General features: G+C 37.6%; 1 long non-coding RNA gene and 1 pseudogene across 2 annotated transcripts in view; both read left to right on the forward strand.

Moving 5' to 3' along the window:
* Positions 1–23,930, forward strand: part of LOC309617227 — a 241,096-nt gene that overhangs the window by 168,514 nt on the left and 48,652 nt on the right. The gene's annotated exons all lie outside the window — the stretch shown is intronic.
* Positions 309–12,781, forward strand: LOC309617193 (small nuclear ribonucleoprotein Sm D2 pseudogene; annotated as a pseudogene). Its single transcript has one exon. The product of its transcript is annotated as a small nuclear ribonucleoprotein Sm D2 pseudogene (transcript).

Consider the following 23,930-nt stretch of genomic DNA (forward strand, 5'->3'; position numbering starts at 1 on the left):
TTATTCACACTGGTTTTCTGGACAGAGTGAGTTCTTGGATCTTTATTTTAAATAGAAATATTTTTCCTCTTCTAAAATAATCCATCAAACAGCTAAATTCAAGAAATACTTTTCCGGGTGAAAAGGGCCTTTGTAACAATCTTTAATTCTATTTTTAAGGTATATTTCAATGAAATATAAGTATATAATGCAGAAAATTGCACTAATCATAGAGGTCAGTGAATTTTTATAAAATATGCACAACCGGCTCATTATCAAGATCAAGAAACAAAATTTTCAGCATCCTCTCTCCACAAATGTCTCTTTTTTACCTCCTTTCAATTGATATCCTCCCTGTCCAAGATCAATATTAACCCCTACTGGGACTTCAAATAGATTAGTTTTGCTTATTTTTGAACTTTATATAAATGGCATCATATTGTAACTACTCTTTAGTGCTTAAACCACTTTTGCTCAATCTTTGTAAGATTCATTCATCTTGTGTTGTGTAGCTGAAGTTAAATATAGTGTAATACAGGGACTTCCCTGGTGGTCCAGTGGTTAAGACTCCATGCTCCCAATGCAGGGGGCCTGGGTTCGATCCCTGGTCAGGGAAATAGATCCCTCATGCCACAACTAAGAGCCTGCATGCCACAGCTAAAAAAAAAAAAAAAAAAGAAAGAAAAATAAAAGATCCTGCATACTACAACTAAAGATTCTGCGTGCCACAACTAAAGACCTGGTGCAGCCAAATAAATAAATAAATAAATAAATATTTTTAAAAATACATATTTTTAACCATTATGTGGATACAGCATAATTTATTTATCTACTGTATTGAAGATGGACATTTAGATTATTTTCAGCTTTTTACTATTAAAAGTAGTGTTGCTGTGAACATTTTTGCAAATATATATTTTGTACATGTATTTTGGTAAACACGTGGATATTCTTATAGTACATAAGGGTCAAATTGCTTATGGTAGAATTTCAGGGTAATAAGGTATGAGAAGTTCAGCCAAGCAGTTTTTCAAAGTGATTGTACCATATTACATTCCTGGTTAATCCAAATCTGTGTCAATACTTGCTATTATCTATTCATTTTTCATCCTCTTTCCTTCTTTTCTTCCTTCCTTGCTTCTTTCTCTCCCTCCCTTCACCTCTCTCCCACTCTCCCTCTACCTTTTTCTTTCCTATCGTTTTGGGTGTGTTGTGTTATTACACTGTTGTTTTAACTTTGCTTCTTTGATTACTAGTGAATTTGAGTATCTGTTCATATGTTTTGACATTTAAAAATATTCTTTGCTTTTTTCTTATTGATTTGTAGGCATTCTTTATTTACTGTAAATAAGTCATTTGTTAGATTAGATATATGCATTTCAAACTACTGAAGAAAAAAATCTTACTGGTTACATGCTACCCAGATTCCTCAAATATTAATGCTTAACTACATATACTTGTCTTCCCTCAGCCTCCACCCACCCATCTAGGTGGATAATGAGGTTTTCTTTTGTTTTTGGCCTATATGGTTAGAGCGTCTGGTGTCCTGTTTAAGAAAACATTGCCCTCAAAGCCCTTGATATATCCTGCTTATCTTTATTCTGCAACAGTTAAAAGGAAGAACTGTACTGACCCTGCTGTTTAGATTCCTGGACATTTAATAGGTGGCAATGTGGATATTAGGTAAATACATGGATAGAATTATGGGCATATTCATTATTCCCTTCAGGGTTAAACACTCCTCTTTTATTCTATTCTTTGGCTCTATGCGTTCATTTTGTTTTATTTTGTTTGTATTTTTTGGTTCTTTTTGTAGTTTAATATTGTTATTTTAGATTTACTAAAGTGGTAAGTTCCAAGATGCAAGTTAAGTTTAAAGAAAAGTACCATTTAAAATATCAAACCATAGCAAAAGAATTCTCCATGTAACCCAGCTCAGATTCCCAAGTTTAAGGCGAAAGCCAGCCATGTGTAAAGCAACATTTTGCCTGCCTTTGACTTCTTTGTGTCTGTATCTCCCCTCACATGTTGGGGAGGCATTATGGCCAGATGACTACAGGGCTTAGCTATTTCTACATCCTATGGACCAAGTACCATTATTAGTCTTGTACCATTATTAGTCTCCTACCCTCATGTCCTCACAGATGTTTTACCGATCCAGCAAATTTTCTGATAAATGAAGAAAAATCAGTAAGAAAAAGGAAAATTATAGTTGGTTTGACTCACTCAGGAATGCACTTTATGGGAGAACTAGACAGACTTGAATGAGGAAGATGGGGAGCAAGAACATACCTTTTTGGTATAATTGTTTATTAATAAAACACATGGAAATTAAATGAGCTAGACTAAACAGTCTTCTCTTTATAACATATTTCATGAAGAACTGTATTATCTTACATCAGGATAAAGCCTTCCTACAGTATGCCCAAATATTTACTTTCACATTATGAACATTTGAACTCTTTTGACATTTTCTACAAACCTCAGAGCATCCATTTAAACTCAATGGCTCACTTCTGCCTTTTAATTTCTTCATGCTGTAATTTAACACTAGAGTTACTTTTCTGATGTATTTGGTATGAATAAATTATATTCTACAAATGTTTCAAACGTTCAATAGGCTCTAACCAGTCATCATTTATCTATGAGTACCCTTTAGAAAAGAACAAAATGATCTTCATTTTTTTTTGATTTGTACAATTTAAATCTAAGAAATGTGCAGTTATGTAAGTGCAAGATTAAGGACTTCTCTCATTGCAAATTTCTAATCCTCCTGCTGGGGGATTATAAACTCCCATGCTGTTATAAAGTTTCTGTGCATACAATGGTTTTATAACTGACTGGAAGATTGAAGATTTTTTTTTTTTTTTTCCAATTTAAATATGTTTGAATCATGGGACTCCACTAGAAAAATACAGCTTCACTGGAATTAGGAGAAAATATACCCTTTGTTCAACATTTAATATTGTATTTCCAGTTCACATGTGATTGTTTGTATGGTTTACAGTCTCCCACAACCCAAATAAAAAAGGTTTTATACCCTATAGCTGCCAATTTCAAAAGACAACATCAAAACGTTCAGTAGAACAGAACTTTCTTATCGCTCCCAGCAGACTCTCAACTCCAGCATGGCATGGGGAGAAAAGGGCTTAATTATAACAGTCTTCCATTACAGTAACCTACTTGGTTAGCACATGTTGCAAAGTTAACAGACATGAAAAATGTGGATCTTGTTTCTTTCTGTTTATTTTTCCAAGATATTTGGGGAGGGGAGTTGCACCAGGGGAGCAGAGTCATTGCCTTTGAGGCAGCCCTTAGTGATCACTAAATTTACATTAAAATGAATGGTAATAAGATTTAAACAGGCTCCATCCTGTGTGTACATGTATTTAGTGGGCTATTCAGTTGATATCAAGTCTTAGTCTAAATCAAGACATGTGTTTGTGTGGTGGGAGTATGGTGGGGTGGGTAGTTTACAGACTCCGAGCTTACATCTGGTGGTAAAAATAGGAAGAGGAAAGAAGCAGCCTCTTCTCTTTCCTGTTGACTTAATGGAAGAGTGAGAGGTAGGAGGAGAGTCAGTGGAATGCATAATGAAGGCCTGGATATTTGGCCATGGAAACAGCCTTGCTACTTGGGTTTGTCCCAGTACCTACAATGTATTAAAATGAAACAAAACAAAAACAAAAGCAATAGAGAGAGAGAGAAAGGACGGAAGGAAAAAAGAAAGAAAAAATGTTGGTATCTCCCCACAGTTGTACTTAGTACTCAGGTCAAGGATACCTGGATCTAAATCTAACTGTCACAATGTATCATAATGTGAAGCCTTAGTCAAATTACTTCTGCTCTCTGGGCCTTAGTTCAATCATTTATTAAAAAGTGGGGAGGGCTCTCTGCGGAAGGCCGAAGCAACACGGAGGAAACGGTAGTGACTTGAGAGCGCGGCCACCACCGCCAACATGAGCCTCCTCAACAAGCCCCAGAGTGAGATGACACCGGAGGAGCTGCAGAAGCGGGAGGAGGAGGAGTTTAACACAGGGCCACTCCCCGTGCTCACCCAGTCGGTCAAGAACAACACCCAAGTGCTCATCAACTGCCGCAACAAGAAGCTCCTGGGCCGTGTGAAAGCCTTTGACAGGCACTGCAACATGGTGCTGGAGAATGTGAAGGAGATGTGGACTGAAGTTCCCAAGAGCGGCAAGGGCAAGAAGAAGTCCAACCCAGTCAACAAGGACCGCTACATCTCAAAAATGTTTCTGCACGGGGACTCGGCCACTGTGGTCCTGCGGAGCCCACTCATCGCCGACAAGTAGGGGCCTCCTCCCTGCCGTCAGAACTTGCCCCCTCGTTTTGCGAAGACCTGCCCTTTCTGCTGGGAATAATAAAGTCATGTGTTTTTTCTAAAAAAAAAAAAAAAAAAAAGTGGGGAGGAAGGATGATGACTTTTGTCTCTGAGGTTCCTTCCAACCATGTCCCAGGTAATAATATATGCCTCCAGAAGAATCTGGGCCCCTGATAACAAGGGTAATGGCTGAACCAGGATGGTGTCTACCATCCAGACTGGTCCATGTCAATAACAAGATCCAGGGAAAATGCTGGTATAAAAGGATGTCCCTTGAGCAAGACTCACTGATGAAGGTAATTTTATTTTCAATAGTCTGTAAAGAGTGCTTGGTCCAGAAACCAAAAATTAGAAGATTGGCACCTGAACCTAGGGGAGGGTCAAGATGACTGAAGCAGATTTAGAGGCAAAGAGTGCTGTTGGCTAAAGGCACCTGTACCCACTCATGATGCAGTGTTGTAGATGTGCTAATCTCATCAAGCTGGCTGACATCAGCTGTTGGCAAGCTAATCACCTTCATTCCCCAGTTGTGCCTAATTTGGGCTCCACTAAAAGTGAGCTGATGATTGCAGTGCCAAAGGTCAGCGTCTCCACTGTCCATGTTTAATAGTGTTGGTGAAAGTGTCAAGTCCACAGATAAAAAAAGCTTCCCCTAGACCTTCTGAAAAGCAAGTCCAACATCCAACCACATAATGATCTGAATTATATTTTAAAATTATATTTTATAATTATATATATTTATAATTATACTTTAAAATTATATTTTAAAGAAAGTGAAAAGGATGGAAGGAAAGAGGAGGGGAGGAAGGAGTCTGGTGCAATAAAGGGAAAAGCTCTGAACTTGGTTATAGAAGATGTGCATCAAATCCCAGCATCACTTCTTTCTACCACATTTCTGTCTCCTCTCCCCTTTCACTTCCCTCACTTGCACACTCATGTTTATTCTCCTATTATTTTATGTTACTTGTGCCAGGTCCTGCCACAGGCAAAGTGAGGGCAGGTGGGAAAGAAGAGTGATATGTTCCTGCTTCCATAGGATTTATCTTTTAGCTGTGGAGACAGGAAGTAATGAGGCCCATAGAAATGATCACATGATAACCAAGATGACAGATGATCTGAGAAAGAAGCATGGAATCTTAAAAAACCAATGATATGAAGGAGAAGTATGGGGTTTTAGAAATCCATATAACAAGAGGACTGCAGGCATACCTCGCTTTATTGTACTTCTCAGATATTGCGTTTTTTTACAAATTGAAGGTTTGTGGCAACCCTGCGTCAAGCAAGTCTACGAGCACCATTTTTTCAACAGCATTTGCAAACTTTGTGTCTCTGTGTCACATTTTGGTAATTCTTGCTATATTCTAAACCTCCACCAGCAAAAGCTCAAAATGATGGTTAGCATTTTTTAGCAATGAAGTATTTTAAATTAAGATATGCACATTGTTTTTTTTAGATATAATGCTATTGCATACTTATAATGTACAATATAGTGTACAGTGTAAACATAACTTTTATATTCAACGGGAAACCAAAAAACTTCTTGTGACTTGCTTTATAGTGATATCTGCTTTAATTGCAGTGGTCTGGAACTCTACCCACAATATCTCTGAGGTCTGCCTGCAATCTATTTAAGGAGTTCAGGAAGCCTTCTCTGAAGAAGCAACATTGAAAGAGAGAGCCACTCTAAGCAGTTTCAAGTTTCCAAGCTAGTCAGAATCAAAGACAAAATTTAAACCAGTTGCTTTTTGTTTCTTTTTCTCATTCACCTATGTGTGTTTATTTGCACAGCCAGCACATATGCAACTGGATATTATTCCTGATACATTTTAAATCCCGTTTTATTCTTTCACTGGTGGTAGTTGAGGCTTTTACTTCTATAAAACTCTTAGATTCTCTCTTCTTTCTTAAATTCACAGCCAAGTGGAAGCTAATAATATTCTTACTCTCTATAACTGGAAATTTTCATGTTTGCAAAGCATCGAAAACCTCACCATTGTCTATTTTGACTGTCTGGTGCTAGGCACTGTATTGAGCATTTAAAATACATAATCTCCCTTAATGTCTGCACAATCAGGTAAGTATCTTACAGATGATAAAACTAAGTTACAGAAAGATGATATAGCTAGTCTACAAACTAGTGATATACTGAACCTGGAATTTGCAACCAGAAAGTTCTGAAGCTGACATCTGCATACTTCATTTCATTCATTACATGCCTCTTCAGTTTAATCAGCTTTTGCTTTTCCTGAAGCCCAAGGAAGGGTAATTGACTTGCCTAATATGGCAGAACTTTGTGAGAATAGTGTCCTTATATCACCAGTATCCAGTATGGGGAGGAAAAAATATAAATTAAGACACAAATTCTTTCTCTCTCTCTTTCTCTACCTCATCTAGGTAAACAGATGTAGAGATGATAGATGATTATTTTAGATATATCTATATTTATTGTTTGGATAGATCTATACATAGATTTAATGATGTCTTTTATGAATATATATTTTTAATTTTATTATAGCCCAGTTAATTATTTTCCATTATGGTTAGAGCTTTGGTTTCAGGATTAGAATCCAGGCTCCAGTGCTTTCTAGCTGTGTGACTTTTTTGGCAAAGAATCTTAATGTCTCTACACTGTATTTCCCACCTAAAAACAAAGTTAATTGCATGATGTGCTTATCATGTAGGCTGGTAGTTGATGGAATGTACATCTAGTGGTAACCTCAGTGGTCAGCAGACAGTAAACATCAATAAATGAGAAACTAAGTCATGGTGAACACACAAGGCAGGATTAAAAGGAAAGAGAGCATGCGAGGGCAGTCTGAGTAGATGTGGCTGGAGGGAGGTGGAGGAGAGAAGGCATAACACCTTTATTTCTTTTTTATTTTAACCAGCCTTTCTATACATTTTCATAAGGATTCGTAAGCTGGAGGCATTGTATGAGCTCTAACAATGTGAGATTCTCCAAATTATGAGCAAATTTCCTTCAAGTTAAGTAAGCTGAAGATGATTGATCATCTCTGAAATCTGTTCCTTCTCTGACTCTCCAAACCAATTTATCTGCACTGATCTTTCAAAATGCATCTCTTCCAATCTTTGTGACTAAGGTCTACTCTCCCATAATAGAATATGAGTCCCTTTAAGACAGGGTCAGTGTAATTATTTTCCCCCTTCACTGCCCTTAGCTCCAGGATTATGCTTTTCTATGGTGGAGGGAAGAATAAACGCTAACTGCACGTAGAGCAATTTCTTTTCCCTCCTTTGCCTTTGGCTTAGAGTCAACATCACAAACACTTTTTTTTTTCTGCTTCTCAGCTTTCTTTACCTCCAGGTCATCATGACTTTGTTTACAGATTATATATCCAGGTTTCCAGGCATTTGACTGGCTATGATGTGAGATTCATAATAACCTTCCTTTTGGTTTAGACTTTGTGACAAATCTAGCTGCATGGCCTTCGACAAGCCACGACCCCTCTCTGGACCACAGCTTTCTCATCTGCAAAATGAGGTAGCAGGCTCACTGATTTCTAAGACCCTTAATTGTCTAAATTCCATGCCTTTGGCAGCCACCCTCATTCCTGAAGTAATGAAGCTCTGAAATAAATTTTCAAGTGGAAAGTTTTTGTGTGAACTGGAGATGCTCATAGATGCTCATGAGGTTTATCACAAGGCATGAAGACGCAGAGCATCTTCATGAATCTGTCCTTGTGTCTCGATCTTGCCTGCTCATGAGGTTTGTCACGAGGCATGAGGATGCAGAGCATCTTCCTAAATCTGTCCTTGTGTCTGGATCTTGCCTGGCTCTTGGGCTATAGTCCTCTTTCCACGATGACAATATAGCATCACCTGAGTGCTGTTATGTGTCAAATTATCTATTCTCTTTCCTTCCAAAAAATGAAACTATACTCTCAGATACATTTTAGGGCATGTAATGCACATGCCACATAGACACTTAGCTTTCTAGGGAAAACAAAGGTTTCAAAAGAGAAAAAAAAAATGTTTTTCAGTCTATATTCATTCCATTCTTAACTTCATATGACGTTAACTTCAATACAGAAAATGAAGGTTTAGGTAGGAGAAAAACAATCTCTGATCCTTGGGACTTTGTTTATAGTTGGTTCCAGCTCCATGACTGATTTAATGTGATATTTTAAATAATTTGTTGAATATTCCTTTGCCACATCTACCTTTGTGTAAAATGGAGATAAGGATTCTCTGCTTTGTTCCTGAGAACACTGCTACATAGGAGCATTAAATGGGATGGACCTGACTTGTCACTTATTAGGTGTGGTGATAAATCCCTTAACTTTTCTGAACCTCCTTAAGATGATGATTCCTACTTCATGGGATTTTTGTGAGAATTAAAGGACTGTAGCTTAGTTTCTGTCACTTAGTGGGTATTCAACAGATGGTAGTAGTAGTTAATTCCTTGAGATGACACCCAGCCTAGTGGTCTATAGTTTTATTAAGTCCTAGATGCAGAACAAGATGACTATGGCCACAGGACTCATGTTGAAGGACTCATGTTGAAGGACACACATTTTGTGTGGCCCAGGAGTTCCTTACTCTGAGGTTTATTATTCGATAAACACAGAAACACCTTCGGCTGGGCCTGAATTGCTTTGTGACCTTTTGAAAACCATTTCCTATTTCTCTGCCTCTCTTTTTTTTGTCTGTCATTCAAGCAGTGTCAGTTAGGTATTGTCAATGTTTCTTCAGGCTTACCAATGTTAGGGGTGAGAGACTGAGCTTTTCTCTTCCCAGGAATAGTTGGTAGGGATTTGATGGTTTCAAAATTCATATAAATTGTAGCTGTGCCCTGGAGGTACAATGGAGGAACTTCAGGTGTGTTAAATCCATTGTACAGTGGGGAAACCTTAAAGGATTCCGGCAGCAATGCCGTGTTTGTAATTTTAGTAGCTCATGCATTTCTTGATCAGTACATTCACCAAGACTCAGAAATATATATGCCATTCTTTGTTCTACTCAAAGACCAAAAGACTTAGCTTCTCAAAACTACGTGTGATTTTTTTTTTTTTTTTGCACTGAGGCTTGATAAACAACAGTGTATGCTAATAATAATCATTATGAGGATTTTTTTATGATAAAAGTATATCTATGCCAAATTCTCTAGGCACCTAAGAACGCCAAACTGAATATATTACCTAATAAAAGGGCAGCCCAGCTCTATAAATCTCAAGCAGCGTGAAGAAAAATTCTCCATAACCACCACCAACTGTATAATAAATAAAGCAACTATTCACCTACGTAAACCAAAGGAATGAAGGAGCTTTAAAAAGCACCAACATTTTGTATCTGAGGACTTTAAAGCAGAACCAGAAAGGTGTTATATGTGGAAATGGTCTACTAGGTACTTAAAAGTTAAACCGAACCTCTTTTTAGGTAGTGGGTAAGCCAGCTAGCCGTTGACAATTTTATAGCAGCTGAAATAGAATAGGATGTGTGTGCTGCAGTAATGCACACTTCCAAAGTTTCAGTGACTTAACCCATCAGATGTAATTTCATACTCGTGTTAAGTCCTATGAGGATTTGAGGTTTGTAACTCTAATCCACATCAACTCAAAGATCCAGGCTGGACATTGGCTGCTTCCCTCTAGTGACCTCAAAATCTTGGTGCTTTTTACGTCCAGCTGTGCAAATGAGGGAAAGAGATAAGGAAGCATAAAAGACTCACATCCTTTCCTATTTACCTTGGACTAAGAATAACACTTGCCAATTCTGCTCACAGCCCATTGCCCAGAACTAGCCACATGGCCCTAACTTTACATGAGAGAGACTGAAGTAGGAAGGCTGCATTGTGAACAATATTATTTTGCTATATAGCAGATCTCTTTTATCCACAAGGGTGAATCTTGCCTACGTCGCTTACCTTGATGCCTGACCTTGAAAAGAACTTGCATCCCCTCTTGGACTACAGTATACTCAAAAGTGAACACATAAAAATCTTTTTTCAAGTGGGAGGATTGTGTCAAAGATCAAGTGGAATGATGACCAAGAAAGTGTTGAGCCTGCCGTAAAGAAGCATCCAAAGATGAGTTATTATATGCCATGAAGATTATGGGTCCTGTTGCTATTGTATCTTTGTTCAAATTCTGATACAGACACTTATTTAAACTACTTTTTGTCAAGTTACTCAATTTTTTTGTTTCTGATTTCCCATTATTTAAATGGAATAATATTTGCCCTAAAACTATCAGAGGTGAGTTATGAGTCTTTTTAGATGATAGGTGTGGAAGCGTGGTCAAAACATTATATACTTAATAAGGGTAACATACTGATAGACCGATTGAATTGAGGGTCTTAGGTCCCTGTAGACCCTCTTGAAGTCAGATAGAATGCTTTCAGTAGAAAGTAACAGATGACCTGACCTAAAATAGGATTGAACAATAAGGACACTCATTATCCTCCATAATGGCAAGTCCAGGAAAAGGTAAATACGACAGATCTTTAGTGACTCAAGTTTGTGTCATGTCTCCACATTAATATCCTTCATGCTACCTTCATCCTCAGTGGATTAACAAGGAGACTGTGGCAGCTCCAGTTGTCATACCCAGACAAAACAGTTAAAAGCAAGAAGGATCATTATTCATTTGTTCTCCTTCTTCAGCCTGAAGAAACATTTACACAAATTTGACCTTTCCCTCCATTCCTTCCTAGCAGAAATTTCCCTGCCTATCCCTAAATTAATAGTTGGCAAAGGAAATAGAATTGCCATAATTGGATTGATCATGTTGCATCAAATTTAGGATGTTAAGGAATCAAACAATATCTAGGCTTACTTTGTGTTCAATTCCTAGAGCAGTATTTCCTTCTTGAAGAAAGGTTTCCTTTTTCTGATAGCAACTGCATTGTGTTCTCTTGGAATCTAACAAAGAATCTTAGCTCTGCTATAGTTGTCAAGGGATCCTACTTGACACCAAGGTGAAAATCTCAGATAGACCAAGATTGGGCTGGCCACCTGGCCTTGTGAAAGAAAAAGGGCATTGTAGGCAGTCAGATTTAGATTAAAATCCTGACTCAACCACTAGTGACTTGAATTTTGAAAGATGCTTACATCTCTTATGCTTCATTTCCTCTCTATAAAACCGGATATTAACAGCTACCTCACAAGTCTTTTGAGATGACTGAATTAAATAATGCAGCATTTCTGGCACATAGTGGGCACTCAATAAATGTTATTAGTGGTATTAGTATTAATATTAGTGTCAGAATAATGAAGAATTAGAAGAAGAAAAACTATTCTTGGTATCTTTTCCCACATCCCTTTTCTTCTGGTCATGTTGGGCATATATTACCTTATTTCCTTTCCAACAAGCCCTCTGTCAAAATGCAAATACAGCTTAAAAAATATTTGTCCTCAGTCTTCAAAAACAGGGGCATGGTTAAGTAAATTGGGGAAAGACTGCATGATGGAAAGTTAATCAACCATTAAAAATGATGTCTGCATAGCATTTTAATAACATGGAGAATGACTTACGTTACAATATTAAAAATATGTTCCAAAGTATATACATAGTATGATATAAACTATGTAAAAGAAAAATATTCAGAGGAAAAAAGCTTGGAGGGAAAAGCAACAAATTTAACAAACTTTGGCTCTCATCAGAGAGAGTCTGTGCAATATTATTGTTTTTTGTTCTTTAATTCCATATTATCCAGATTTTCTTTTTGAGCATGTATTAATTATGTATTTAAATGAAACTACATTGAATATAGAGTTATCAATATAGACATATAAATATGGGTTTATAGATATTATTATTTATTGTAGATATTATCATTTATTGAGCTCATACCTGACCTTGTGTTACACTCATTATATAGGCATTACCTCATAAATTTCCTGCTAGAACGCCAGGGAGTAGGTGCAATTATTTCCATCATTATTTCCATATGATGAAATTGGATCTTAGAGGGGGAAGTAAGTTACCAAGATTACTGATGCCTGTTAGAAAGCTAGGATTGGAACCCTAGGTGTTGGCCCCCCAACACCCATGATTTGAACCACTCCAAATACCTTTCCTTCTACAAAGCAGAGATTTAGAGATGAATTATTTGTTTGGAATATTATAGTGGTAACTTAAGTACAGAACCAGGTGATCCTTAAAGTTCCCATCCAATGGAGAGATTCTTTAATTCCATGAAAGAGTAAAATGATATGCATGTCTTGGGCTTGTGAGTGCCCAGCAGAAAACTGATGTGGCAAGTAGGTAAGGAATGCCCGGTTTGGGTAGATTGAAATGGAGGAGAGCAGGACGAAAGACATGAAAGAAACAGAAAGTGGCATTTTGGTCTTTCTGATTACATTGCTGCATTGCCATGGTAGCTGTTGGCTATTTCTGATGGAGACTGTTATACACTTAACTTCCCAGTCCATAGCTTTCTATTCACACAAGCAAGAGACATGAATATACTTGCATGTCAACCTATGGAACAAGAGTGGAAGCTTTTGGGGCTTCCCTGGTGGCGCAGTGGTTGAGAATCTGCCTGCCAATGCAGGGGACACGGGTTCGAGCCCTGGTCTGGGAAGATCCCACATGCCACGGAGCGACTAGGCCCGTGAGCCACAACTACTGAGCCTGCGCGTCTGGAGCCTGTGCTCCGCAACAAGAGAGGCCGCGATGGTGAGAGGCCCGCGCACCGCGATGAAGAGTGGCCCCCACTTGCCGCAAGTAGAGAAAGCCCTCGCACAGAAACGAAGACCCAACACAGCCATAAATAAATAAATAAAAAAAAAAAAAAAAAAAAGAGTGGAAGCTTTTTCTGGGAATGGGAGACACATGTGATTTGTTGAAAGTCAAATCATTAAAGATATAAATTAAGCTAAGGCAGCAATATGAGACATGCAACTCACCAGCACTGGGTATATCAAGACAAATTTGTGCTGGCATTTCTAGTACCTTGGTGACTCTAGTGAGGGGTTTGTAATGAGCTAAGTAGAAGGAAGTTGCCTGAGTTAAATTATAGAGTCAAATCCTGTCTTCCACATTTTCTGTGACTTTTTGATGTGCACCAATATGATGATTTGGTGTGCAAATTCTTCCTCTGAATTCAGTTTGACCTGAACTGTATGTGTTGAAAAGAGAGTACTCCTACAACAAAACCCCATGCCATTTCTGCTACTACCTATGGGTTCTTGTCTACAAGACATTGAAGAAATACAAGTGTAAAGACTATGTTTGCTTATAGTGGATATACTTAGATGACCTAAAATGGACAGAACTCTGTGACTGCAATGGATCCTGTGCAACGCATCGTTTTTAAATGTCAATCTCAAACTATAGATGCTACCTGAAATGAAATGGGATGTGGAAGTAAAGTTGGATATGACACTGACACACTGACATCTACCAGATCATGATGTGATGGCAGCAGAACGTTGAGGACACTGAGACTTGAGCAGTAGGGAAGTCCTTAGAGGGAAGCATATGGTTAATATTATATAGAATATTGATGTTTCTACCTGCTCAGCTGTCAACCCTCTTCCTTTTAGTAAGATCTCTCAGGTTCTGGAGACATCATCTTTAGTCTTTCTGAGTATAGTGAAGCTGACTCTGCTTTTAGTGCCAGGAGTTGAGCATGTAACCGGGTTTGGTCAACCAGAGTCTCACATCTCTCAGCCTTAAAGCTTGATTCAGAGATAGTGAGGTGGCCTGGACCAAACCAATCTGAGTCAATACTGCCTGACAACTTTTCTTTTTTTTTTTTTAATTTTAAGAGAAGATAAAATTTTCTGTTGAACTTAAAGATCAGTCTTCAGCTGCTGGGGGGCAGAGAGGTAGACAATACATAAAGATAATCTTTCTTATGATGAAAATAACATAGAAGCAAAAAGAGAGAGTAGAATAATGAAGAAAAACCTATTCAAAATACATGGAGTGAGCCCCTGGATCCAGCCAAGTCTGAAATCATACTTACATTTGGATTACTTAATTATGTCAGTTGATAAAGTCACTTTTTTCTTTATTCCAGTTTGAGCTGGGTTCCTTTCATGCAAATATAAGAAGCTACATTAGTACCAAGTTTTATGTATATAAAAGTTGTCACATTTGAAGTTTCATGAAAACTTTTCGTAGATGTTTTCATCCTGGAGATATATATATATATATAGATATCGATAGATAGATAGATAGATAGATAGATAGATAGATAGATATGAGTTTTATTATAGTTGAAAAATTAAACTGGTAAATGGCAAAAATGGTACTGTAACTACATCAAAAACAAATAAAAAACCCTTCACTTTGTTCCACTGTCAAGTGAAATATTTTAGAATTAATAAAAGGAGCTAGTATCTCTTGTAACAGGTTTTAGAAATGCCAAGATTTGTCCCTTGTAGGTGGGTATTCAACCCAACGAGTGAATGACAGCTGTAACTGTATTCAGACATCCGTGTTTGTGGAGTCCATAAAAGAGAAAGTGGTCACACACAAACACAGCTTGTGTTATGAACCATTGCATTTAAAAAGAAAAGACAATGATGTGTTCAAGCTTATCAAAGACTTCTGTTAGAAGCATAAAAACACACAGCCACATGTGGATTAATCTACACCGATGACGCCCCTGCTAAGCTTGGGTAAATTCCAGAATGGTTCCCTAAGAAAAGAGTACCTCACAGCTTCATTACAGATTGTATGTTGCACAATCATGAAAAGGCTGCAAAACCCATTCATCATAATCAAAGGATGCTTTGCTTACTGCAGCGAACACAGTCAACTTCAAGGGAGGATGTGTTCTCAATTATCATTGATTCTATTTCATTTGTTAATAAATTGATAAAGAGCACTGCCTTTCTTTTCCTTGAAGAAGTGAGGTGACTTTTTTGGTAGCTAGATAATTACTTGTATTTTTCTCAAATGTGCAAAATAAAAATGCTTCTTTACCACTGAAACAATAGGTTAGTTGACTTAGAAATAATTGTATGTAGCAGATACACTCAAATACTTAAATGTACTAAATACACATTAGTCAAAACCAGGTTAAACACAATAATGGCTAGAGTGAAGTTACATCCTTTTATTAGAAAATGCTGTGTGGTTCAAAGGACTTGGATAGCATAATTACTTCACTACCATTTTTTTTTTTTTTTTAAAGAAAGAGTTGTTATGGAAAAAGAAGGAATGACCCCCATGTGTGAAGTGACAATGCATTTGCCACACTGGAAGTCTCCTTTCCATAGATATTTTCACTCTGGAGACATTAGTGTGGGAAAAAATAAGTGCTGGACCCCTTCCCACTATTGATATGATGGGAGTAAGTGTAAGTTTTACACTGTTGTGTCCCAAATGTTAACATCTGGAATGGTGCCTGGCATGTAGAAGGAGCTCAAAAATATTTTGCAAAAAAAAAAAAAAATGGATAAAGGAAGAGCCAGTTGTTGCAAATGAAGGGAATGATATCGAAGTCTGAGACTGTCTGATGTGCTCAAGTGTCATCTTTTCCCACAACTTGCAAATACAGTGCTGCAGACCTGGGCACCAGACAGTGTTATCATCACTTTGCACATCCAAGCAAAGACCTGGAACCTCTAAAATGTGAGTGACGATGTGCACATGTCTATTTCAGCAAGGTTCCTCGTTTTTTCCAAAGTCATAGACAAAAGTTCTAACAGAGGAGTGATTGATCTAGCAAAAACAATAATAATAATAATAAAAGAATAAACAAGAAGTAGTAAGTTTGACACTGTTTTATGTACTCTTAGGATTCTTTTGAAAATAGAAGTAAAATATGATAAGCCTTTCATTGCTTGCACATGATATATCTAAAATTTTAATAACTAACCTCTCGTGGTTTTTAATAAGAAGCATGAGGACAGATTTTCAGAACAAAAGGCAGGGGTCTGGGGAAGGCTGCAGTGAAATTAAGTACCACTGTTGTAGTACTAAGCCAGCATAGTGGTCTAAACTGCACAGAAGGTGTCAGAAAGAGAAAGACTCTCAAGTTACATCACGCAATCCTTTCGTATAGCCTCTGACCTTGCAGAGTTTATCTGAAGATAGCAGGAGACTCTACATCTAGCCTCTGCTCTGTTCATTGCTCTTGTCTTCTTGCTGTGCCAAAACCTCAGTTAACCCTGCAATCTCATTCTCAGGACTCCTGTGGGGCAAGTCACCGAGTTTCTATTCCACTTGCCTGGTGCCAAGGAAGCCAGGCAGCAGCCATGAACAGGGCATCTACATTTGAGAGTGAAGTTCTCAAAGAGAGCAGGAGATGGAGAGCATCAAGTCAGGATGGAAAAGCATGCAATTTCAGGGAAAAAAAAAAAGATTCCAAGTATTTGTTAACTCCAACCTAATAGTCCCATCTTAGCCCTAGAGACAGAGGAATATTACCTTCAGCCAACTATAGCTGGAGGAGAAATCTTATGTGTATCCAATCTATTGCTCCATTCTTTTTTTTTTTTTTCTGTTTCTTTTTTAACATCTTTATTGGAGTATAATTGCTTTACAATGGTGTGTTAGTTTCTGCTTTATAACAAAATGAATCAGCTATACATATAGATATATCCCCACATTTCCTCCCTCTTGCGTCTCCCTCTTACCCTCCCTATCCCACCCCTCTAGGTGGACACAAAGCACCAAGCTGATTTCCCTGTGCTATGCGGCTGCTTCCCACTAACTATCTATTTACATTTGGTAGTACTTACAAGTCCATGCTACTCTCTCACTTCGTCCCAGCTTAACCCCCTTCCCACTCCCCATGTCCTCAAGTCCATTCTCTATGTCAGCGTCTTTATTCCTGTCCTGCCCCTAGGTTCTTCAGAACCTTTTTTTTTTTTTTTTGCTCCATTCTTCTCATGGGCAATACAAAACCTATAATCCCAATGGACAAGATATGGCCTTAGTTTGCTCATGAAAATATCATGCTAGTGTACAGACAAGGGTGCAGCAGCTCCTCTTAGTCTCAGCTCCCTCCGCAATGAAACTCCAGGAGATGCTTCTTTGGCCTCATTGCATTAGGGTTTAATTTAATCCTCTTTCTCAAGAATGCACTGCAAAAAACACATGTCTTTCTGTTGTGCTATTCATTTCACATGGCATTTCTCTTTTCACCTGCCAAATCTCTCATTTTTAATAATTCCTTAAAAGCATAATGGATGGCCAGCTCATGGTTGGTCAGACAATAGCTTTGTGAATGGTGCTAAGAGAAAAATGATGTTTGAAGTGGGGAGACGATGTTTCTACTCTGCAGTGGCCACCCCACACCTGGAATGTTAGTTTTCATTCTGGGTACTACACTAAATGAACTTTGACAAGTGGATGGTATTCAGAGGGAATTGGCAGGAAGGAGAAAGGGGCTAAACACATACGATTTATGGAAAAATTGAGGAACTGGAGCCCAGAGAAGGAAAGGAATAACAGAACATAAGGATAGGATTTAGGTACCTGAGGAAGCATCCTCTGAAACTAGAAGCTTTTAACTTTTTAGTAATTCCAAAAATTTGAATACGTATTTAGTTCAATAAATTAAGATTACTTTGTAAAGATCAGATTCATTCTCAAATTTAAAAATATGTTTTAGGGAGGAGTCAAGATGGTGGTGTGGGAAGACACGGAGTTAGTATCTCCCCACAACTAGGGTGCCAGTCGGCCACTGGTGGGGAACTCTGACCCCCAAGGAGACGGGAGGAACCCCAGAGTGAACCGCCCCACGTGGCTTGCGGGATCTTGCTTCGTGAGCCCGGGGTCAGGTGGAAGCTCCAGCGGTGGGAGCTCCGAGTCCGAACCACTGGACTAACAGAGAACCTCAGACTCCAAGGAATATTCATCGGAGTGAGGTCTCACAGAGTTCCCCATCTCAGCACCAAGACCCAGCTCTACCCAATAGCATACAAACTCCAGTGTTGGAAGCCTCAGGCCAAACAACCAGTAAAACAGGAACACGATCCCAATCATTAAAAAAAAAAGAAAAAAAGAGACAGCAAAAAAATATGTCACAGATGAAGGAGCAAGGTAAAAAGCCTACAAGAGCAAATAAATGAAGAGGAAATAGGCAATTTACCTGAAAAAAGAATTCAGAGTAATGATACTAAAGACGATCCACAATCTCGGAAATAGAATGGAAGCAAGGATTGAGAAAATACAAGAAATGTTTAACAAAGATCTATAAGAACTAAGGAACAAACAAACAGAGATGAACAACACAATAATTAAAATGAAAAACACACTAGAAGGAATCAATAACAGAATAATGGATGCAGAAGAATGAATAAGTGAGCTGGAAGACAAAATGGTTGAAATAAGTGCCAAGGAGCAGAATAAAGAAAAAAGAATGAAAGAATTGAAGACAAACTCAGAGACTTCTGGGACAACACTAAACGCACCAACATTCGAATTATAGGAGTCCCAGAATAAAAAGAGAAAAAGAAAGGGTCTGAGAAAATATTTGAAGAGATTATAGTGGAAAACTTCCCTAACATGGGAAAGGAAATAGTCACCCAAGTCCAGGAAGCACAGAGAGTCCATACAGGATAAACTCTAGGAAAAACACACCAAGACACATATTAATCAAACTAACAAAAATTAAATACAAGGAAAAAATATTAAAAGCAGCAAGGGAAGAAAAAACAAAAAACAACAAAGGAATCCCCCTAAGGTTATCAGCTGATTTTTCAGTGGAAACTCTGCAGGCCAGAAGGGAGTGGCAGGATATACTTAAAGTGATGAAAGAGAAAAACCTATAACCAAGATTACTCTACCCAGCAAGTATCTCATTCAGATTCGATGGAGAAGTGAAAAGCTTTTCAGACAAACAAAAGCTAAGAGAATTCAGCACCACCAAACCAGCTTTACAACAAATGCTAAAGAAACTTCTCTAAGCAGGAAACACAAGAGAAGAAAAAGACCCATAAAAATAGCCCAAAACAATTAAGAAAATGGTAATAGGAACATACATATAGATAATAACCTTGAATGTAAATGGATTAAATGCCCCAACCAAAAGACACAGACTGGCTAAATGGATACAAAAACAAGACCCATATATATGCTGTCTACAAGAAACCCACTTCAGACCTAGGGACACACACAGACTGAAAGTGAAGGATGGAAAAAGATATTCCATGTAAATGGAAATCAAAAGAAAGCTGGAGTAGCAATACTTGTATCAGATAAAATAGACTTTAAAATAAAGACTGTTACAAGAGATAAGGAGGGACATTACATAATGATCAAAGGATCAATCCAAGAAGAAGATATAACAATTATAAATGTTTATGCACCCAACATAGGAGCACCTCAATACATAAGGCAAACGCTAACAACCATGAAAGGAGAAATCAACAGTAACACAATAATAGTAGGGGACTTTAACACCCCACTTACACCAATGGACAGATCATCCAAACAGAAAATAAATAAGGAAACACAAGCTTTAAAAGACACAATAGACCAGATAGATCTAATTGATATTTATAGAACATCGCACCCAGAAGTGGCAAAATACACTTTCTTCTCAAGTGCACATGAAACATTCTCCAGGATAGATCACATCTTGAGTCACAAATCAAGCCTCGGAAAATTTAAGAAAATTGAAATCATATCAAGCATCTTTTCTGACCACAAGGCTATGAGGTTGGAAATCAATTGCAGGAAAAAAACTGTAAAAAACACAGATACATGGAGGCTAAACAGTGCGCTACTAAATAACCAAGAGATCACGGAAAAAATCAAAGAAGAAATAAAAAAATACATAGAAACAAATGACAGCGAAAACATGATGAGCCAAAACCTATGGGATGCAGCAAAAGCAGTCCTAAGAGGGAAGTTTATAGAATCCCACAGCACATTAAAAGGATCATACATCATGATCAAGTGGGATTTATCCCAGGGATGCAAGGATTCTTCAATATACGCAAATCAATCAATGTGATACACCACATTAACAAATTAAGGAATAAAAACCATATGATCATCTCAATAGATGCAGAAAAAGCTTTTGACAAAATTCAGCACCTATTTATGATAAACACTCTCCAGAAAATGGGCATAGAGGGAACCTACCTCAACATAATAAAGGCCATATATGACAAACTCACAACGAGCATCATACTCAATGGTGAAAAACTGAAAGCATTTCCACTAGGATCAGGAACAAGACAAGGATGTCCACTCTTGCAACTCTTATTCAACATAGTTTTGGAAGTCCTAGCCATGGCAATCAGAGAAGAAAAAGAAATAAAAGGAATACAAATCAGAAAAGAAGAAGTAAAACTGTCACTATTTGCTGATGACATGATACTATACGTAGAAAATCCTAAAGATGCCGCCAGAAAACTACTAGAACTAATCAATGAATTTGGTAAGGTTGCACAATACAAAATTAATGCACAGAAATCTCTGGCATTCCTATACACCAACAACGAAAAATCAGAAAGAGAAATTAAGGAAATGCTCCCATTTACCACTGCAACAAAAACAATAAAATACCTGGGAATAAACCTGCCTAAGGAGGCAAAAGATGTGTACTCAGAAAACTATAAAACACTGATGAAAGAAATCAAAGATGACACTAACAGATGAAGAAATTATACCATGTGCTTGGATTGGAAGAATCAGTAATGTGAAAATGACTATACTGCCCAAAGCAATCTATAGATTCAATGCAATCCCTATCAAACTACCAATGGCATTCTTCACAGAATTAGAACCAAAAAAATCTTACAATATGTATGGAAACACAAAAGACCCCAAATAGCCAAAGCAATCTTGAGAAAAAAAAAAAAAAGGAGTTGGAGGAATCAGGCTCCCTGACTTCAAACTATACCACAAAGCTACAGTAATCAAGACAGTATGATACTGGCACAAAAACAGAAATATAGATCAGTGGTATAGGATAGAAAGCCCAGAGATAAAACCCACATATAGGCACCTAATTTACGACAAAGGAGGCAAAACATACAATGGAGAAAAGACAGCCTCTTCAATAAGTGGTGCTGGGAAAACTGGACAGCTACATGTAAAAGAATGAAATTAGAACACTACCTAACACCACACACAAAAATAAACTCCAAATGGATTAAAGACTTAAATGTAAGACCAGACACTATAAAACTTTGAGAGGAAAACACAGGAAAAACTCTCTTTGACATAAACCACAGCAAGATCTTTTTTGACCCACCTCCTACAGTAACAGAAATAAAAACAAAAATAAACAAATGGGACCTAATGAAACTTAAAAGCTTTTGCACAGCAAAGAAACCATAAACAGGACAAAAAGACAACCCTCAGAATGGGAGAAAATATTTGCAAATGAAACAAGAGACAATGGATTAATCTCCAAAATATACAAACAGCTTATGGAGCTCAATATCAAAAAAACAAACAATGCAGTTAAAAAATGGGCAGAAGATCTAAATAGATATTTCACCAAGGAAGACATACAGATGGCCAAGAGGCACATGAAAAGATGCTCAACATCACTAATTATTAGAGAAATGCAAATCAAAACTGCAATGAGGTATCACATCACACCTGTTAGAATGTGCATCATCAGAAAATCTACAAACAACAAATGCTGGAGACGGTGTGGTGAAAAGGGAACCCTCCTACACTGTTGGTGGGAATGTAAATTGATACAACCACTATGGAAAACAGTATGAGGTTCCCTAAAAAACTAAAACTAAAACTACCATATGACCCAGCAATCCCACTACCGGGCATATACCCTGAGAAAACCATAATTCCAAAAGATACATGCACCCCAATGTTCATTGCTGCACTATTTACAATAGCCAGGACATGGATCCAACCTAAATGTCCATCGACAGATGAATGGATAAAGTAGATGTGGCATATATATACAATGGAATATTACTCAGCCATAAAAAGAAACAAAATTGAGTTATTTGTAGTGAGGTGGATGGACCTAGAGTCTGTCATACAGAGTGAAGTAAGTCAGAAAGAGAAAAACAAATACCATATGCTAACGCATATATATGGAATATAAAAAAAAAAATGGTACTGATGAACCTAGTTGCAGGGCAGGAATAAAGAGGTAGACATAGAGAATAGACTTGATGACATGGGGTGGGAGGGTGGAGCTGGGGCAAAGTGAGAGTAGCATCAACGTATATACACTACCGAATGTAAAACTGTTGGCTGGTGGGAAGTAGCAGCATAGCACAGGGAGATCGGTTCGGTGCTTTGCGATGACCTAGAGGGGTGGGATAGGGAGGATGGGAGGGAGGCTCAAGAGGGAGGGGATATGGGGACATGTGTATGCATATGGCTGATTCACTTTGTTGTGCAACAGAAACTAACATAGTATTGGGAAGCAATTATACTCCAATATAGATGTATTTAAAAAAAAAGTATCAATAGAAACAAAACAAAACAAAAAAGCTTTATAGGACATAGTGGGTCAGTAGAGGGTCCAAGGAGGTCTTGGAAAATTATCTGAATAGGATGTTGTAAAAAAGGAACTCAGTGAATTAAGGGCCCTGGGCCAAGTGCAGCCTGCTCTATTTTTATTGGAAGTCGGCTCATCCATTTAGTTACCGATTTTTTATGCCTGCTTTACGTCTACAAAGCAGAGTTGAATGGCTGTAATAGAGACTGTATGGCCCAAACAATATAAAATATTTACTATCTGGCTCCTTAAAGAAAAAATTTGCTGACCCCACCAGGGAAGAAGTTCAAGTGTATGAACTGAGACCCTGAGAGGTTAAATTTTCTGACTTTGTCTTGCTGACTTTTTAAAAGAGAGAAATCTCTATTTGGAAGCAATGGAGAAGAAAATGATTTAATTTCCAAAAATATTTTGTAGAAACACACCCTTATAAATAAGTACTATAAAGAGAATTATAGCCTGATGGAGAATTTACGGATTACCTCATTAAAATAATCATGAGTGGGAGGCATTAATATTCCAAGTTTAACAGTTCATAATAGCTACCGCAGAGTCATTTTCATGATCATCAACAAAATATTATTACCTAGTTCTTTTTGAAATATATGGAAGAATTTGAGATTTCATCTCTGTAATGTATGCATACAAAGCACATTGAAGCAAGTCACTGAAAGAATACAATTTTTGATAAGTAAATGATAAATCTCTGTATCATAAAGCATACTACAACTTTTATAGAACCTTATTCATAGTCTTGGAATACGTTTTAAAGGTTCAGGCATGTTTTTACTGTACCTGAAGTAAAGTAAGTCTTTTAATTGCAAACATTATGTTCATTTCCATATGCTCATAACTTTGAAGATGGTGAATAGCAGACATTTTGCAAGATTTATTGGCGTGTTATTTCCTGTAGGCATTCAGTTGGTGAGTTTTTATGTGATGAATGTATTTCTAATTGGGATTATTTACACAGGCATCTGGGACCTGGTTAGGAATGGAAAGGAGGGACAGGGAGGCTCAAGTTTAGTTGATTTTACATTTGATTTAACATTTTCCAGAGTGGAGCAGGTTTCAGAATATGTCATTTCTGCCAGTTTTGGAGTGACGTAGGTAGCTTTTATGGTTCCTTCCAGCTCTTATTGTCTATAACTCCATATACCAACAAAATTTATCTCTACAACACCCTGGATATATGTTAAGAGGCAAAAGAGGAGACGATAAAGAGGCCACAAACCTCTGGCTTAGA

This window comes from Balaenoptera borealis, assembly GCF_965194805.1.
Source record: "Balaenoptera borealis genome assembly, chromosome: 19".
Taxonomy (NCBI): Eukaryota; Metazoa; Chordata; class Mammalia; order Artiodactyla; family Balaenopteridae; genus Balaenoptera; species Balaenoptera borealis.